This window comes from Pongo pygmaeus, chromosome 1, assembly GCF_028885625.2.
Source record: "Pongo pygmaeus isolate AG05252 chromosome 1, NHGRI_mPonPyg2-v2.0_pri, whole genome shotgun sequence".
In the NCBI taxonomy this organism is placed as follows: domain Eukaryota; kingdom Metazoa; phylum Chordata; class Mammalia; order Primates; family Hominidae; genus Pongo; species Pongo pygmaeus.
Genome location: NC_072373.2, coordinates 159,035,129 through 159,056,139, shown reverse-complemented (window position 1 = coordinate 159,056,139; position 21,011 = coordinate 159,035,129).

Sequence of the window (21,011 nt, the reverse complement as noted above, 5' to 3'; positions counted from 1 at the left end):
CCATTCTCTACGAGGCAACTGATTTTTGCTAGTCTCTTGGGTGATTTTCTAAGACAGATTTCACTGTATTCTACCCTTGTGTGTGCACTTAGCTCCCATTAGCAGTAATGGGTGTTATGCATGTATAGCTCCCATTAACCATAATGGAAATTATGCATGTGCATCCAGAGGAAAGGATGCTCCCCAATGTTGGAATTTTTTCAGAAGGAAAAGTACTCCTTATGCAGCATTTGGCTTTTGTTTTAGGCTCTTTATTGTGGTGACGATTTGTGCTGCAGAGAATGAACATGGTGTGAAAGACTGCCAGCTTCCCGGTGTGCAATCTGTACAGTATTTTTTAAAATCTTGGCTTATAATTTTTTGCGTGACTAAAACAACAGTCAGGCAACAGTCAGGAAAAACTTGTTAAAGAGGTAAAATAGATCCAGATCAATGAATAAAGGGTCATGAATGGGGGCTAAATAAGTCCCTTACAGCTAGGAATTCTGGTAGGTAATGTCACCTGTTTCAAGATAACAAAGAGTAGATTTGTACGGATGGAAAAAATAATCCTTTAAAAATAACCAAGTGCTATTTATGCAGACCATAACAACATTCCTCCAGAGGAATGTGTCTTAACCCGAAGAGATAATTTCTATAATAACACGTTGATAAAAAATGGTAGGCCAAAGGTGATATTATAAGGGGCTGTGAATCATTGGCATATTAAATTTAGAACAAGTTGTGCAAAAAAGAATCTTTAATATGAAGTCAAGAATATGATTCATCTTCATCTTTATGAGTGGTAGAATACATTTAATACTTGAAATGTTTTTGAATTGTCAAAGTGAGGGTCTACGTAATTTATCTCTTCTGAGAGTGCCTTTTGCTGAATATCCAGTATTATTGTTCATTTGTAAGATAAACTTGTCTGTGTCTAGTCTTAGACACCCCCTGGCAATGCTTGGTGATGAATAAAGTCAGACTCTGTGTAAGGGTTGGGTTTTGATAGTAAGAGTGAGGCATATAAAAAGCCCTGGTGTGTTTAAGAGCATAAGCTTTGGGGAGAGATCCACCTGCATTTAAATGCTGACCCTGTCACCTGGGAATTATTTTACTTCTCTGAGCCCTAGTTACCTCGTATGTAAAATGAGAATCATAATTCTCATCTTGTAGTTGTGAGGATTAAACAAGATCTAAAATTGCATTACCAGAACTATTATTAACAATTATTAATCTATTTAGGGAAATAAAATTTGACAGTACTAGATGTCAAAACATTTCTCTAGCCATATCATGTGGACCAGCATCAAATTATCTCAAATCTGCTGTGTAATTTAAATACAATCTATTTTTTATTATTTAACAATGAACAGCCTGTCATAACCTGTACTTCTATTTTTAGGGGAAGAATAAACACAACAATAGTCTCAGGAAAAGAACCCCAAATACACAGGTTGACATCTACTTTATTTTTCATACTAACCAAACTTAAATCATTATAAACTTTAAATTGTTTAAAAACATACAGCTACACAATTTTTCTGAAAATGATGAGAACTCGTATTTTCTTTCTCTTGTTTCCTTAGCATTATGATATTTAATGTGCAAAAATTTATAAGCAAGGAACTTCTTTGCAAAGTTTATACATACATTCTTACTGTTGCTGTCTTGATAATGCGACATCATGTAAAAATATAGATTTTACCCATTAATTTCATAGATTAGCTAGTCACTTAGCATATTGCTTTGGAAGGACAGACTATCTGTGTGATTAGGGCATACCTAATCAATCTCCCTACACCTTGATTCTTCATCTGCAAAATTAAAAGGGTAGTGTTAACTTCATCAGGTTGTTTTCAGAGTAAATAAATTAACATATAACATATGTGGTGTTGACAAGTTGATTCTGCGAGGAAGGTCTTGAGAATGGAGAGAGCAGCCTTAAGAAGGAACCACAGTTGTAGGCTGTGGGAAGCCAGCACTGCAGAGAGGTACTTTGCTCCTGAGGAAACACTGGGGTGGGAAACGTAAGTGATGATGAGAATGTGGAGGATTCTATGAGGCGATAAAGGATATATATTTTGCTGATTGCTCAGATTTTCCTGGGAACAGTGATATGGATTGGCTTTGTGTCCCCATCAAAATCTCATCTCCAATTGTAATTCCCACATGTCAAGAGAGGGACCTGGTGGGAGGTGACTGGATCATGGAAGTGGCTTCCCCTATGCTGTTCTCATAGTGAGGCAGTGCTCATGAGATCTGATGGTTTAGTTCCCACTCACTGTTTCTCTCCTGCCACTATGAAGAGGGTACTTTGCTTCCCCTTCACCTTCTGCCATGATTGTAAGTTTCCTGAGGCCTCCCCAGCCATGCAGAACTGTGAGTCAATTAAACCTCCTTTCTTTGTAAATTACCCAGTCTCAGGTAGTATCTTTATAGCAATGTGAGAAGAGAGTAATACAGACAGCATAGCCAGCTGTAATTAGTACGTGCCTTGGTTGTTTTCAGAGAGATTTGCCCTGATGCTAAAAGGTGAAGCTTATTTCCAAAAGATCTCTTCTGTTTTGTCCTAGGATAGATGTTGAATTACAATTTTATCATGGCCAATGACTACATTAAACAATTCCCCCTTTAATGCCTGATTTCTGGAAAGATTTATTTTTTTAAAACAGAAAAATTGCATTAATGATTAGGGTCCTCATTTTTATGACATGTGTATCTGTCAATCAGGATTTGTGTTCATGTCTAGATAGAGTTTCCACAGAGTTGATATAATTTGTCTTAATTTTTTTAAAAAAGGAATTATCTAGAGTTTTCTTTTACTAAATATTTAATTTAGATTGTATTATTTATTTTTGAAACACTGAACATAGGTTGTGGACCCCTTAAGGATCTATGAACTTGAACTTGCTACTATTGCTTATATATCACTACGTATAAAATCTGTGCATGCTGATTTGCTGAGGTTCCGATAGAGCCATTGGGTAGCTAATAATCAGTATCCCAAACACTCTCTATCCTCTTATTACTTTCTTTTTCTTTTATAGCACTTATTACCATCTGCACCTATATGTTTTGCTTTTGTTCCTTGTCTGTCACCATGAGGGCAGTGACTTTGTCTATTGTTCTTACTGCTGCATCTCTGTGACCTAGATCATTGTGTGGCATACAGTAGGTCCTCAATACCTGCTTGTTGAATGAAGTAGTTGATAATTGCTTCTTTTCAATAGCTACATTCTCCTGTATCAATGCAATGGGGGAAACAGGAGGTTTCTATGTGGTTCTATCTGCAAGATAGGCAGCATGGTACTGCGTACCAACTCCATCTCTTCGGCAAAAGATGTAGGTGTGAGCCCAACCTTTTCCATGAGCTATTTTGGCATGTCAGTTAATCTCTCTGAGCCTTGGATTTTGGATCTGTGTGAAGGGGATAATAATACTACTCTCACAGGTTGCAGTAAAGATGAAGCATGATAATATATATCCTACTGTTTCGGGGACTGCAAATCTTAGCTGTTACTAGCATATGGCATCACTGGAAAAAATGAGACATTTGGGACATCGTCCAGATAGTTGTGCTCTGCCTCTAAAAGCTATATGAGCTTGGGGCAAATCTCTTAACTTTTCTAGGTCTCAATTTCTTCACCTGCAAGAGAGTTGGTATTAATGATCCCAAATGTGCATCCAGCTATGAAAATCCATGTCACTAAAGACTACATTTTTCTTTTCACATTCCTTCCTGTGATTAGGGATTATATAGGTGTTCCTACAATTTCTATGAAAATGCCATAAAAGAGATTTAACGTCAGGTGTTTGCTTCATTTTCTTATCACCATTAGGCATTGTCCTACTTAGCGTGACAAATTCACTGCCTAACAGTGCTCATGTTTTCAGTATCTTTTACTACAGCTGCCCCGAGTAGCTACAAGGAGCACCTTTCCCCACATAATTACTACTGTTGACGTGAGACAGCACATTTGACAGAGATGGCTTGCTGTATTGGCAGGAAGGGTGCCGAGTTATACTGGAATTTGGCCTTTCACATTCACATTATTCTGCCTTTGGAAGAAGGTGCCCTCCACCCCCCACTAAATGTGAGAAAGAAAACTGCTTTGCCTGTACAGAACACTCTATTTACAGAGACTCTGTGAGGGGATTATGACAGCCATGGGCTGGATTTATGGGTGAGCTGTGCTTACCAGGTTACACCTTACATTTCGGGCTGATGAAACTCACTGTTCATGTTAACCATCTGTGCTTTCTACATGGAGTGGAGCCCATGCCTTCCCCTAGGAATCAGGAATGGAGGGCTGGGGAAGCTTCTGCTTTGCATTGAGGAGTTTGATAGCATGCAGCTGGATGCTGTTCTTAGGAAAGGAAACTTCCTTTAGGGCAACTTTTTTCTCCCACATAGCAGATATAGAATTCCTCTGTACCTGTTTAAAATCCTTGTTGGGGTTGTTAAACAGCAGTTATATATGAAGCTATTGGGAACTAGGAGTGAATGTCGGCAGAACAATGCCTGGGTGGGCAGTTACACATTGGATTTTGGTGTGATAGGCGGAGTGACAGAGACTGCAAAGATCAACTGGTCTTCAAGTACCTTATATTTCAATTTAATAAAATGTTTTAAGGCTTGCCATAATCTCATTCCTATTTGTAGGTCTACTCTTTCCCACTTTTCCCCAGAACATGTACTTAATTCCAATCAGGCAAACCTTACAGTCTTTAATAAGTCACATTCAAGTTCACCTGGTGTTACTTTGCTCATGTTATGCCTTTGGTCTAGAGAAATTCATCGAATTCTACTACTTCTTTTAAGGTACAGATCAAATGCTGCCTGTATCATTTGACCGCAAAAAGCTATATAAATGTTTCCTTTCTCTGAACTATTACTATATTTTATGCTCACTTGTCGGATTTAACTCCCTCATAAATTATATAGCCCTTGATGTCAGAACAAAGGTATATACTTTTTCCAATTTCTCATGATCCTATGTGAATGTTGGAAATCTAGTCAGTTCACACAATTTTCTTGTTTTTTTGTTTGCAAAATTCTAAATGATTTTTAACAATTTTTCTCCCGTATTAAAATGACAGTAGTTTTGATCTGCAATACTGTGTCTTTTATTTTGAATTCTTCTTTTTCAATTCATAAAGAGCCATGCACAGAGTCTAGCACAGGCTCTGGCATATACACATGCTCAAGAAATGTTAGCTTTATCAACACCACCTTCACTGACTTTGTTTCCTGTGGCAGGTTGCTATGTCAACATAGAACATGTTTTATGCTTACTTCTTCCAAAACTTAGTTGCCCCCACATCCTTCTCCAAGGTCTTCAGAAGAAAGGGCAACCATAATTCATTTTCTTTCAGTCACCGTCTTCTTTCTTTCCCCCTCTCACGATAATTCTTTCTGCTAGTCAATATTATTTCCGGCGTCTTCTAAATTTATTTTTCCCTTTAACCAATGTGCCAACTTCTTTCCCCTGGAAATCTGCCATAATTAATGGACTGTTTATGCATAACCATAATATTATAAATGCCTTAAGAAAAATTATTATGAGTGATCATATAGTTGGGCATTTTTTGTGCATTTCTTTCCAAAATGGTGGCAAGATCTTTCAGTTATTGGGTTTCATATATATAGAATGCATTCAAAGTCATTTGCTTAGATTTTCCTAATGCTTCCTAATCACTCCTAATTAATTTTAGATGTAAATAGAATGTGAAATTTTTCTGTTTAAAAAAATTTTATTTAGCACAAAAGTACAGCATGCAACAGCTGTTTGAAAAGAAGCCAAAATGAAGAATTATAGCATCATGAACTGAAAGATTAATTATGTTTCTTATTAATTTGTTTTCATTTTTGAAAGTAGTTTGGATTTCTTCTGAAAGCTGATATTTTTGGGAAAAGAACACAAGCTGTCTTAAAAAGTATTGTATTGTGGAATTAGATCCATTTGAGTTTCTGGCTCTGCCATTCCCTAATCAGATGACTTTAGACAATTTATTAAACTTCCCCGGGCCTCACTTTTCTTGTATGTAGAATGGGTATAGAAGAGTTGCACCTACCTTTAAGATTTTTGGGTTTACTAAATTAAGTAGTGTTTGTAGGAGACAACACAATGCTTGCCATATAGGAAACACTTGTTGCAACTCTGGAGTGATTGTTTCAAACTTTCCTTATTTTATGGTATACCAATAATTTCCCAGGCACCTAACTTAGCCTGACATTATCTGTAGCTTTGAATTCACTGGAGCCCTGCCAGCTGTAGCCCTTATGGAGTTGCAGAGCTGAGGCTCCATTAATTGAATTGTTTGCCAATGCCTTAAGGGCTCCCTATAAAAACTGGAGAGAAATGTGAGGAGGTTTAGCCATAAACAAAATATATAAAGGAGAAAATTAATTCATAGCGTCTATTGCCTTAGCATTTACTTTTTCTATCTCATTGTTTACAACTGTCATGTGCCTGGGTATGTGTGACAGCAGCTGTAATGGGATATGGCATTAATTCAGTTCACAGACATAAGTTTCAAGCATAATATGGTAACAGGTGGCCATGGTGATAAATAACAAGGGGCAGTTCAAGCAAAGAGTCAGAGAGCTCTAACATGGAGTACTTTTTACTCACGTATTTATTCATTCATTTATTCATTTTTATTCATCAAATATTTATTAAGGAACTTCTATGTTTCAGGCACTGGTCTAGGTGCCTGGGATATTTAAGCAAACAGAGGCAGAATTTCCTGTGGCAGAAGCTTAAAGTCTAGAAGAACAGAACAAAACAGAGTAAATATACAATCAAGTAGAACAGATACACAATCAAATAGAGCAAATATACAATAAATAGGACAGATACACAATATAAAGATAGGAGAAGTATAGAAAGATAGAAGAGTATAGAGAGGAACCTACCTGATATGTAAATGATGGAAGGTCTGCTTAAAGGAGTGCTATTTAAGCTGAATAGGCAATAGCAAGAGGGAAATGTATCTTGTTTCATGGAGAGGAAAATATGTATGAAAAACCACAGGGGCTTGCGTGAGCATGCTGAGAATGAGCGCCCGCAAGGCAAGCTAACATTCTGTCACCCCTTAAAAAGGATATTTAAACAACTATTTATTCAATATTTATTTCTTGGGGCCAGGGAGAAATTGATTTTTCTATTAAGAAAAATTATATGCAAAACACAGTCACCTAGTAATTCACTTCAGCTGGGTCAAAGCACAGTTGATTTTGTGGAATTATTTAGCAAAACGTTCCCCATTTTCTTCTCTTTCTTCAGTTTGTGTGTGTTTTGAGCCAGAGAACTTCTTGGGAGGTGTACTAAAAAAGCAAAATTTAGATAATAAATAAATGACTCATCCCTGATAAACAGCATTATGCCACATATTATTTGGGTTTAGAAATTTAGCTTGCTGCCAACTTTCAGCTGTTACTCTAAATATATTTTGCAGAAATACTTAAGAAATCAATTTGTGTAGGGGATGGGAGAATATTTTTATTTACATTTCATAATGCTGCCTCCCTTTCCAGGAGCAACATCAGTGTACATTTTGCATTAAACAAGGAGTTGGGCTGGGTGCAGTGGCTTGTGCCTGTAATCCCAGTACTTCGGGAGGCCGAGACGGGCAGATCATGAGGTCAGGAGTTCAAGGCCAGCCTGGCCAACATGATGAAACCACGTATCTACTAAAAATACAAAAATCAGCTGAGCGTGGTGGCGGGCGCCTGTAATCCCAGCTACTCCAGAGGCTGATGCAAGAGAATCGCTTGAACCCAGGAGACAGAGGTTGCAGTGAGCTAAGGTCGTGCCATTGCACTCTAGCCTGGGCGACAGGGAAGATTCAGTCTCAAAAACAAACAAACGACAACAACAACAACCGAGGAGTTGGAGAGCCAAGTTAGTGAGCCTGATACTTCTAATGTGCTCTAATAAGGTGAGCACCCCAGCTGGTGCAGCACCTAATCAGGTCCTTAAATAAATGACTGGAGCATAAAGTACGAAGGAAGAGTATGTGAGACAAGACTGAAAAGGTGAATGGAGGCCAGGCACAATGACTCATACCTGTAGTCTCGGCTACTCCAGGAGGCTGATGTGAGAGGATCACGAGAGCCCAGGAGTTCCAGGCTGCAGTGAGCCGTGATCACGCCACTGCATTACAGCCTGGGTGACAGAATGAGACTCCGTCTGAAAAAAAAAAAAAAAAAAAAAAAAAAAAGTAAATGGGGTTTCATTATGAGGGGCCTTGTATGATATATGAGGAGTTTTCAGTTTGTCTATTAAAAAATGTGAGACCGTGGAAGAGTTTTAAGCAAGAGAATGACAAGGCAAAATTTTTGGTCTAGAAAGATCTTTCTTGCCTCAGTGTGGACCAAAGCCTTGGAGAAAGACTTCAAAAAGGAGAACACATTAATAGAATGTTGAAATGATTGAGGTGAGAAATGATAGTAGCTTGAATTAGGGGGACCATCAGTAAGGATGGAAAAAAGTAGAGTTTAGGGAGTGTGTCAACACTGCCTAATACCAGAAATATTAGGGTAGGCATTATCAGGTGAACCTATTGTCAGGTAATGAAGCTCCATCCCCTAGACTGGAGTTCAAGGGCAGGACTACTCCAGTCCACGATCACAAGGCATGAATGGTAACGTTGAGATGAAGCTTAAATATCCAAGACGTGAGGAATTATAGACTCCATATAAAATGGGGATCCTGGTGATGGAACTGACATGCCAGGGAGAGACCTTTTTAAGTAAAAGAGTATGAGAACAGGAGCGTGCAGGTGGGGGTGATAGTGAATGCTACAGTTCAGTGAGGATGTGGATCTGTGAGGGACCTCTCTGAGGGTTTTCATGACACACTCTTGTATCAACAGCTAGTTGGAAAGAATTTAAGAGACTAGAATGGTAATAGCTGATAATGGCATAATGCTTTACATATTCAGTTTTTGCCTTCCTCTGCTCAGCAGCCAGAATTGTTAAATAGAAACCTGATCATGTATTCCTCTGCTTAAGACATTTGGGGGTTGGGGTTGGATCAAGACCAAAACCTTCCTTATGGTTTACACAGTCCTGAGTATTCTAGCTCCTGGGTCACCTTTTGACCTCATCTTAAGGCACTCTCCTCTATCCCTAGGTTTCAGCCATCTGAGTCTTCTTCATTGTTTTAGTTTGTTTTGTTTTAAAAATGTTAAACAATATTCTGCTTCTTCCAAGACCTCCAGACATTCTGTTTTCTCTGCTTTAAAACTCTCTTCTCTTCCTTTCCATGTACTTTTAGATTTTAGCTTTAATGCTGCTTTTTCAGGAAAGTTCCCCTGTTATATATTCTCATGCTAACCTTCGCTTCTTTTTCATGACACTTATAATTAATCATTTCAGGAATAAGTACTTACATGTCTCTCTCCATGAATAAACTATAAACTTCAAGAGAGGGAGAACTATGTATGCTTTTTTGTTGTGCTATATCTTGTGCCTAGCACAGTGCCTGACATATATATATATAATATATATATATATGATTAATAAATGTTTGTTAAATGAGTAGTTGAATCCATGGATTATTTTTATGTACCCTGTCGGTATGCCTTAATCCAAAGCATCAGTTTTCTAGTGGTAGCATCAAAGTCACCTCATAACAGAGAAACAAGGATCTTTGAATGGAAATGAGCCTTTCTAGTATCCTTTAAGTTATATTAATTAGGCTGTTACCTACTTTATTTAAGCAGAATGTTATCTTTGTTGAGCAAAAAGCTAGTAGATAGAAAGAACAGAAATATACCTAAGCTAGTATGCTGAGGGAATAATCAGAGGGTAGGAGAGCTAGACCACCTAGTTTGAAGGAACAAGGTCCATAAATACAGATCTTCCTAAGCAGAAGAAAGATATTTGAAAGATAGTTTTTTAGAATATTTATTGAAATTATGAGTTGTTAATTTTTCTTCCTGAATTTTCCTCCTCCTCTGTCCTTCATTCGAGCACATAACAAGTTCCCTACTTCCTTACCAGATGAAAGGTTTTTGGCAGGATTTTCTGGCTTCTGTTTTCCCACTGAGGATAATAGAATTTGAAGAGAGAGGAAATTGGTATCCCTGTGTGAAACCAAGAGAGACAGAAGGTTTCAAAAGAGAAAAAGAGCTTTCTCCAGGTTGGCGGTAAGGGACAGGTCTGTCTGTCCTTGAACAGAAGGGACTTTTACTTCTTCCCTGGAAACACTCAAAAGTGTGGCAGGACATCAGGAAGCATATTCACATAGTGAAGTCGGTAGGTTAGATGCCAAGCTTGGGTTCTCAGGCTTGTTCAAGATCCTCTTGAAGCACAAAGCATGGCATGGAAATGGCACACCAGTGAATCTGATGATATCACATGGCTGCAGCAAAATTCAGCTTTTGCCAATATGGACAGATACCTCTAGTGATCAATGTCCTAATGCTTAGATATGGAGTAAAACCCAGAACCTCAGCACGAACTTGAAGGTGGGAGAAAGCCTAGAAATAACTGAGGTTGAATTTCTCACTAAGTTGATGGGACTAGCTACTCAGAATTGAAATTAAATGATTTACAGACAATAATGAAATGTAATTTTGCTTAAGATTTATGCCTGCTACATTAAGCAAGTGAACAATAACAAAAAAGTTATATTAGTCTTCTCTTTCTAAGAGTATAGCTTATTTTTACTGAACAATTTTTAAAATTTTAAGTTGAGTTAAACTTGCAAAATATTTCCAGGAACTTAGCACCGAACTGTCTGCACTGAATCAACTGATATCATCAATAATAGACAGCTCTTAACAGTACCTTAACGATAAGAGTAATAAAACCAAATTCATGACCAAGTGCAGTATTGTGTGCTTGTAGCCCCAGGTAGTTGGGAGGCTGAGGCAGGAGGATCACTTGACACTAAAGGTTCAAGTGCAACCTGGACAACACATTGAGACTCCCCCTCTTACACACACACACACACACACACACACAGGCACACACACCCTAATTCTAATTCACCATGCTGAACACGTCTATGGGGGCTACTCTTTTTATCTGGAAGAAAAAAAATTACACTGAGCACGAGTCTTCCAACAAAGAATGGATCTATTATCAGCTAAGAGTGACTATCTCGGTGAAGCACAAAGGTATTACCTTAAGGCAGTCAGATCTATGTTCTCTGCTATAGGAATGTGCAAAGGCGATATGCCTACTGTTAGGAGCAAGCTCATGACAGGCTGGCAATATCAACTTATCTTTGCTTGGTGGAGAACTGATGGCAAACAAATTAAATCTGGAAATCAGTATGTTGATTACTTATTTATTTGGCTTGATATTGAAATAAGCTTTTTCTATGTAATCATTCTTACTTGTCAATTCTTTTACTCTACTTTTTAAATTCTATTTTTTCAACAAATATTTATTGAGGCTCATTATATAAGCTAGACATTTAGTTAGGTGCTGTGGGAGACATAGAAATAAATGAGCTACAGATTAAATACTCAAAGCATTTTTAACATCTGGAAAAATGATAACCCATTTGCAAAAATGACTGTAACACAAGGCAAGTAGTAAGTTTGTAAAAGACAGGAGAGAATGATACTCCTTCCTTTCCTTTTCCTTTCCTTTTCTCTCACCCTATCTCCCTTTCCTTTCTCTTCTTTCCTCTTCTCTTCTATTTCATTTTCTTTCCATCAACACTGGTAAAGACGATGTATAAAACTGTCCTGAAAAAGTAGAAAATGCCAGGTTGGCAATTTCAGCCTCAGCTACCAACACTGGGTGTGTACACTGACAGTAGAATTTAGGGAGTGGCAAAGAGAATGAGTTCTGTCAATTTATATGGAATAATGTTTCCCAAGGCAACCAGATGTGATTTTTTTTTTGCAAGTAAAAAGCCACACAGAAAGGCTGAGATGAGGCAAAATGAAGAAAGCAGGACCATTGGTACATTGAAGCCAGCTCACATTATAAAAGATGCTTGTTGATTAATTAGGAATTTTGAAGCCAGTTGTAAAACTGTTGGTAGCTTGCAATCAGCCTAATGGGAGTAGGTACACCAAAGAAATAGGTAACTACAACAAATTATGATTGTTTTAAGAACAGAAAGCGGTTTTACCAGTTCAACAATGGAAATAACAATACCAAGAGTTTTTTACCTTCTGATTTTCTTTTTATAAACAGAAAGCTCTTCCACAAGTTCACCAATGGAAATAACATCAAGAGTTTTTCATCGTCTTAGTGTGCAAGGTATGGATATTCTGTGTGTGAACTTCAAGAGTATCTAAGGGAGGCAATAATGCGGTTGAGAATATACCAAAGACTACAAACTGTCTGTGCATCCCAGAGGAACAGGAAGCTTGTGCAGGTGAAAAGACTGGAGGAGGAAGTATGTTGATGATACCCAGGAAGCCCACCTTCCACTTCTTTGGTCATCAGAAGTAAGAAAAAGGACAATTAAATGAGTGGTTAATAGTTGTTTAGAGAAAGAGAATTTTAACTTTATACGCCAGTCATTGATAATATTTGCCATAATGGTTGCTGTTAAGTAAGTTTCTTCCTGCAGTCCTGTGAGAAGACATAGTACATGAAAGTGGCAGTGCTTTCAACCTGATTATTATTATACAGTATAGACTTTTATTATATAACAAGCAATACTTACATTTTGTTATTTACTTATTTATTACTATACACTTAGACATATGCAGACACAGTAATAAACATCTAAGTGGTACAAATAGGTACAAAACCAAAAATAAAAGTCTTCGCCTTCTAACTTCAATAAGATGTTTCAGTCTCATCCTGGGTTCTACTGCCTTTAATATGCAGTCAGCCACACCTCCCAAGGGGCTTTAGTCCCTTTTGTTAAAAAATAGTAATAAAGATCAAATCTAGGGGATAGAAGTAGAGATTGTAGTATTTTATATGAGAATTGGGGATGCAGCTTGCTAATGAAACCACCTGAGTTACAGGGCAGAATATTACTTTTTAAATAACAGGTAACAATTCTATATTGTTATTTTCAATTTAACCAAGTTTTTATTTTAGCACTGAGAGTTTTTAATCTAATTTCTCCTTCCTCTGGTAGATTTGAGGTTATTTATTGTCATACCAAATAACATTTTGTCTCCTATATTTAGAAGACTTTTTTTTTTTTTTTGAGATGGACTTTTGCTCTTGTTGCCCAGGCTGGAGTGCAATGGCACGATTTCGGCTCACCACAACCTCCGCCTCCTGGGTTCAAGTGATTCTCTTGCCTCAGCCTGCTGAGTAGCTTGGTTTACAGGCATGTGCCACCATGCCCGGCTAATTTTGTATTTTTAGTAGAGACGGGGTTTCTCCATGTTGGTCAGGCGGGTCTCGAACTCCCGACCTCAGGTGATCCACCTGCCTCGGCCTCCCAAAGTGCTAGGATAGAAGTCTTTTCTTACTCTATTTTTGTCCCTTGCCTCAAGTACCCTAGAAGTGACTACCTACACAACTCCCCTTATCAGCATTTTAGAGGAAAAACTATATGAAAAGTAAAATAAATTCTATCTTTTCTCACAGAATTATAAAGAATATACAGGCAAAAGACACCTAATATTTCATATGGAAAGATAAACAATTTGAAGAAAAAAAGGACAAATTTTTGAGATTTAGCCTAAAACTATTTTTTAACTTTGAATTTCCATGGACATTTGTCAACATTTATCTTTTATTTCCAATAACATTGGTATTAAATTACAGTGAATATATACAAATATTTATTAGCTCAATATTATTTCGTTAGTCCAATTTTTTAATTAGAGTCAGATAATACTCTAAATAAAGGTCAAAAATCATCAGAATATTTTGTAACCCCCAAATTCAGGTAGAAAAAATTTCTGTATATTATATTGTCCCATTCCACAAGACTCAACTCACAGTAGATTATAGCACATTGGAATATAACATATTTCATATTAAATATTATATTTAATCTACATTTAAATATTCTGAAATCTCCCTACTAATAATTATAGAATTTTTTGTTTATTCCTAATGCTTTTCATGTTCACATAAGCCAAAATCAGAAAATTCATCAAGTTTTACCAATAGAAATTTTCACCTTTTATGCAAACACATGTATTTGCCTAGATCAAGGCATCATATGCTTACACTTCCAAAGTTAATTTGTATTACCTGCATGATCCCCCTAAAATAAAACCCCAATTATTTTATTCTTATAATTTGGTAAATTGATCCTCAAAAACTCCATTCATTTAGAATATGCATTTTCCAAAATCTTGACAGGCTGACCAGGCAAGATTTGTTGAAATCTTGACAGGCTGATTTTGACAATAATAAAAAATTTGTTCTTAAAACTCTGTGTTGAATTTTAAGCACCTCTCTATCACAGGGATAATAACTTAAATGCTTCAGATTATCTGTTAGAGACCCTATAAAACAATAATCTCTTTTTTTATGTGTCCAATTAACATCAGAATCCATTTAGGGAACATGCTTCTCTTTGAGGGTCTTGTGAGGCCCTACACCCAGTTTATTCAAATGCCACTGCTACAAAAGACTGCTGGCCTTACCTTCAGTCTTCTGGGGCAAGGCCTGACTGCAGACTCAGGACAGCCTGCTTTATTCTGTTGTACCAGTTCTCCCTGTTCCCCTGCTTGTTCCTTTCCCACATTCCTGATGCTAGAGTTCCTAATATTTTACTAACTTTGATCCAGCTTTTTAACTCCTTTTTATGTTTTCCCTCTGCTCAATATTATCCATTTAACACCTCCTATTCCGTCTAAGTAGAAAAATGTTTATACAGAGAGTATCTGAAAAGTTGATATCTATAAGTTTATTTCCAGAATGACACATGGTTCCTAATGATATGGAATTGTAATGTTGTCAACATAATTCATCCAAAGAGGATACGTAATTTATTATCCCAGGCATAATTTTGTTTAGAGGAGATGACTCTTGGATTGGTCCCACCTGAGTTTAGGGAAAGACTGGCACTGCACTTGTTTTCTCTATATCTACTAATCTTGGAGAAACAAGTTTCCTTTATCTTTTTATTCATTTTTATAGGTAATTTAGATCTCAATGCGAGGCTGCTATTTCTTCATAAGAAAGGAATGGATGTTTATCCCTTCAATAGAAAGTGAAAGAAGTTATGGCAGAGGTTGGGCAAACTATAACCAGTGGCCCAAATTCTACCTTCAGCCTGTTTTTGTATGGCTAAGGATTTTCTTAAAATATATTTTAAAGAGTTGTAAACACACACACACACATAAAACAGGGACTGTATTTGACCTGTGAAGTGCAAAATATTTAATATCTGGCCTTTTACAGAAAATGTTTGCAGAAAATGTTTGCAGACCTCTGTCTTAATATAACTATCATATAACGATCATTTAAAACATTTTTTATATGACAAGTACATGGGATTTTGTGTATGTTAGCTCATTGAAATCTTATAAGAATCTTAAGTGTATTAAGAGTTGAAGTATACACTTAAGAATCTTAAGTGTGTTAAGAGTTGAAGTATTCTCCTCATTTTGGAGATGATAAAACTGAGATGTGAGAGGTTAATATCACATACTTTCTAAATGCCGGAGAGAAGATTTACACTAAGACAGTTGGGACCTGAGCTGGTACTTACAACTACTGTATTATACTGCGTCTGAATGTGACCTGACATTTGTTTGTTTGAGTCTATCCCACTCCTGATACTAATCTGCAAGCAGTCCAAACAGAATAATAATGAGATTGACAAGACACTGCTCATACACAAAGCAAAGAGTATACAAGACACTGCTCATACACAAAGCAAAGAGTATACAAGATTCTTTAACCATATAAAGGGAACCATGAGAGTGTACAAGCTGGCTATATACTGCAGCAAACACAGCAACACTACCAGTTAGATGAGTAAGACCCTCTTGCTCTCAAATTCTCATGAAGTTCCCTGACTTCTAGTAACACTACTTGCTCAGGGTGATGATTCTTCAGGGTACTATCCTTGGTAGTCTCAGAGGATTCATACCTTGTTGGTCCCTCATGACTTCTCTGTCTAGAGATTTGTGCTATGTGTCTGACTGCTTCACATTTGACGTTACTGTACTTGGTAACACTCTCAAAGTATTTATCAGTACTATGAAAAGACTGAGGAGATTACATGTAAATTCTAGGCCAGCCACCCTATTGGCAGATTTGGGCCTTCAGGCCTACTGAAGGCATATTCCTGGAATAGCCATATTGCTGTGCTTTCTTCTCTCAGTATTGGTCTCTGTGCCTATCATTTCCATCAGAGGTTTTGGTCTGTTACGAAAGGAGTTCCTGTCTCTGTTGTAATTTTCTCCTGCACATATCCTGAGTTCTAGATTCTTCCATTATGATTTCTTTATTGATTTGATTTTATTTCCATTGGTTTTGCAGCTGTCTGTTAAACTCTTTAACTTGTCATCGTACTCTATGTCTTTATAAGTTTATTCATAATATAATTTTATAGTGTTAGTTCAAGGACACTTTGGGAAGGAAAACAGAGATAAACATATGTACCAGCTCTATCATTCTGAAGTGGAAGCTATCAAACTTTATGTGACAAGAAAATGCATTTGGGTATATACTGATAGGTTTCCTATCACTTCATGCTTTATTGCATTTCTTCTCCCATGTTTTTGAAGCTTTCTCTTCAACTGTGGAATGATGGAAATAAAAGAATCCAAGAAGCAATTCTTGATTTTAAATTCAAAAAACCATGGTCCAAGTGTAAAACAGAAAATATTTGGACATATATATATATTTACCAAGACTAGATAGGATTCCATGCAATGGGAAAGGAGAGCAAATAGGGTGTTTGTGGACAGGAGTGATATCCCCATCAAGAGATCACCAAGCTCTGTCCAAAGCCAGAATCCTCTATTTTCTGGGAGATACAGGGAACTGAGATTACGTCTAGACATCATCCAGTCTCTAGTCAAATGAATGCCATACACTGGCTGGATTGAGTAGCTATTAGGAGTCCTGTTTGTTCCCATCTGCAAAGATCATCCATTGACAGTAGTCAATAAGTGCTTGCTGATCTTCCAAAGTGTTTGAAGCCTTGATATTTCATTTGGCCATTAAATGATTCATCCAGAGTGGATATACTCAGGTTCATGGCCTGAGGTAGTTTTAAGCTCCAAAAGTATTTTTAAGCTCTCTTTGTAAACCAAGAGAGGAAATGATGGAGGAGCAATGATTAATCAGAGGCTTCCAGGTAATAGTGGAAACTAACTAGCAAATTTTAGAAGAGTTTTAATTATATTTATGAAGGCTTGGACAGGTATAGGAGAAACAAGGGTAGTATTGTACCCCACGGCTAGCAGCAGCAGAGCTTTACCATCCTGAAACCTCAAAGATCAAGGGAAGAGATTGGTTCCCAGAACCTAGAGAGGGTACCTATGTGAATAGGGATGACTGACAAGAGCTGTGTCTTCAGCATCCTGACCTCATTCTTCTCTCACTCTCAGACTCTCCTACAGTTGCCTCTCACTAGGATTGCTGTCAAAACTTGTACTAGTTCATATGTTTATTTTAGAAAAGAGTCATCATACAACTACAAAATACATTCTTCCTCATGAAATTTGATCTTAGAACAGTCCTTCTCAAACTGTGGTAAGAGAGCAGTTGTTAAATTTCAAATTTCCTGAGAAATGATACTTTCGTAAAGTAGAATAAAAGTTAATAACTCGAAAATAAAATAAAAATAAAGCATGCAAAATGCAAGCCTCAATTATTCCAATATTTATTCAATTCATAGACATAAAATTACTCTGCCAAAATGCCACAAAACTTCTGTACTTACATTGTTTGGAAACAAGCAGGCCACAGACTGGCACTGTCTTGCATACCACCTCTTTATTAACATAATCCAGACCACTCAATAATGGTGCCAAATGTGATATATAGCTGAAAATATTAAACAAAATAAAACAAAACAACAAAAATGGGGACAGAAGCAGCTTCACCAAAAGATAATTATGGATTTTTTTGAAACTATTAAAAAATGACAGACTCTCTTGGTTTAATATGGCATAAATTAGCATTTTCCAGACTGGTGAAATATTGATCCCTACAGGTGCTCCATGACTTAAGAATTGCAAGGTCAAATACCACTGGGAAATATCCCCAATGTTCACAGTACACATTTGCATATTAAAGATTCTGTGCCATCTAGTAGTTAATAAACATTTTTTTAAAATCTAGCATTTCTCAAGTGTATTTGACTAATCCATTTTTTTCATGTAATACTTACTAATGTCTTTTGTAACTTTACAAAATGCTGGTATACATGTATTTCTGCCTAATGAGGTAAACTAAATGATTTCTCTTGACAGTATTCCTAATTTTATGATTCTAAGAAACATTCCGAATTGGACCTGTCATTCAATAAGGCCAATTTAAAAAACTGCCTTGGCTAAACTTTCAGTTTCAAAGTTGTTATTCTATGCTTTGTTGCTGCTGTATATTAGAGAGTAAGGAACTGTGTCAAAAGTCATTCTTAATGAAGCAATTTTCTAATTTTACGTTATCTTTTGCTTTTCATATTTACCTATGGTATTCTGGAAACTTGTGATTTAGAGGAAAACTTAGCATACATTACTAAATACTTGGCTGCTGCAGTGCCTCATATACGTCAAGTTCTAAAAATTTATAATTTTACAAATATCTGTAAACAACAGTATTGTAGCATTAATAGAGAAGAATAATTCATTTTGATTTCACTGGGCATGTATCAACACATGACTTAACTATGAAAAATAATTGTATTTAGCTCAAGTGGGAATTGAGGGTAAAGGTTTTAGCTCTTCTGACCTTTGTGACAATATTACAAATGAAATACACAATCAATGGGGGAAAAATCAGAGGCTATTTGGCCCAAATTCTGCTAGTTATTTATTATTTAATATCTGAATTTTTTGAGGGCAGAGAGCTAATTTGAAATCCTTCAATATGTCTCTCTCTTAGTCCATTTTGTGCTGCAGTAACAGACTACCTGAGACTATATAATTTATAAAGAACAGAAATTTATTTATTATACTTCTGGAGGCTGGGGAGTCTAAGATCAAGATGCCAATGGTTTGGTGCCTGGTAAAGGTCTGGTTTTCACTTACAAGATGACGTATTGAACACTGCATCCTCTGGAGGGGAAGAACAGTGTTCCTCACATGGCAGAAAAGCAGAAAAGCGAAGAGAGACAATCTACTCCAAAAAAACCCCTTTTTAATTATTTACTTGAGATGAGTCTCACTCTGTCACCCAGGCTGGAGTGCAGTGGTATGATCATAGCTCACTATAGCCTCACACTCCTGTGTTCAAGGGGTCCTCCTGCCTCAGCCTTTCAAGTAGCTGGGGCTACAGGCATATACTACCAATACTAGCTAATTTTTTTAAATTAAAATGTTTCATTTTTAGGGACAAAATCTCTCTATGTTGCTCAGGCTGGTTTTGAACTCCTAGCCTCAAGTGATCCTCCTGCCTCAGCCTCCTCAGTAGTTGGAATTATAGACACAAAACACTGCACCCAGTTCAAAGCCTTTTGTGAAAGGTATTCAACCCACTCATAAGTGCAGAACTCTCATGACGTAATCACCTCTTAAATATCATTACCTTGGCAATTAAATTTTGATATGTTTTGGTGGGGACAAACATTTAAAGCATAGCAGTCTCTTTTGCTATCTATAGTCTAAACAAGAAGTTCTCTCTTTAGTATTTTTCATTTTGTTTTCTAAATATTAAATTTCTCCCTTGTTCAGAAAAGTCATTTAAGAGGAATAAAAATCTATCACTTCATTGATACTTAAGTAATACATCTGATGCATTAGGCATCTGGAAACATGAAGAGAATGGATTTTCTTCTTTTCCTATTACCGTAGGAAGCAATAGTAAATTAACTTACCTACTAAAGTTCACAATATGTGAAATATCTAAGGATATGTGAAACCTTTAGGCCAAAAGGGTGCAGGATCACATGGCAATGATGAGACCAGTTCTATGACACATGAATGGTAACATTTTATGGGGAGAAATGATCACTCTTAAAGGGTAAGACAGTGTAATGGTTAAAAGAAGTAGTATAATGGTGAATGTTTAACAACTAGCCTGGGGGGTGGAGGTGGAAGGTACTTAGTAGAATGTTTGCTAATTTCCATGGTATAAGTACTTTCATCATGGTCACTTTCAATTTATAAACATGATGTCACCAAACACAGAGTTTGGAAAAGATGTGTCCACCATTATATAATGTTTCCACCATACAGATAAAATAGACACAGATGAACTCAAAAACATTAATAATAGTACAGTAAAGTTAGATGCTTAGGCAGTAATGTGTTTTGAATATTTATTGTAAGCTTATACAATTTAACTTTTGCCAATGGCTTTTGCTATGGTTTGAATGTGCCCTCTAAAAATTGTGCTGAAAATTAATCCCCAGTGTGGTAGTATTGAGAACTAAGGCCATTAACCCATTAACCCATTAATCCATTAATGGCTTATCATGAGAGTGGAACTGGTGGCTTTTTAAGAAGAGGAAGAGAGACTGAGCTTGTACATTACCACGCTCAGCACCCTCACCATGTAATATTTCGCACTGTCTCTGGACTCTACAGAGTCCCTACCACAAGAAGGCTCTCACCAGATGTGGCCCCTTCCCCTTGGACTTCTCAGCCTCTTTAACTATTAAGAGATAATTAAAAAAAAGTGCCCAGTTTCAGTTATTCTGTTATAAGCAGCAGAAAACAGTCTAATACAGCTATGTTTAACAATCAGCTGAAAAATACTCTGAAGATTTAATAATTGGCTCTTGTAAGCTGATACAAGTTGTCTCCCACACATCACTGGGTAAGAATATAAGGTTTAAAGTTAGATCTGAATTTAATTCCTTGCTTTGCCACTTAAAACTGGCATGTGAAGTTTTATATTTCATGTGAAGTATATGAAATATACTTGTGAAGTTGACCATGTGAAGTTTATATTTATTCTCTATGCCTTAGTATTTTCGGATGAATGATGAGGGTAAAAATTATAT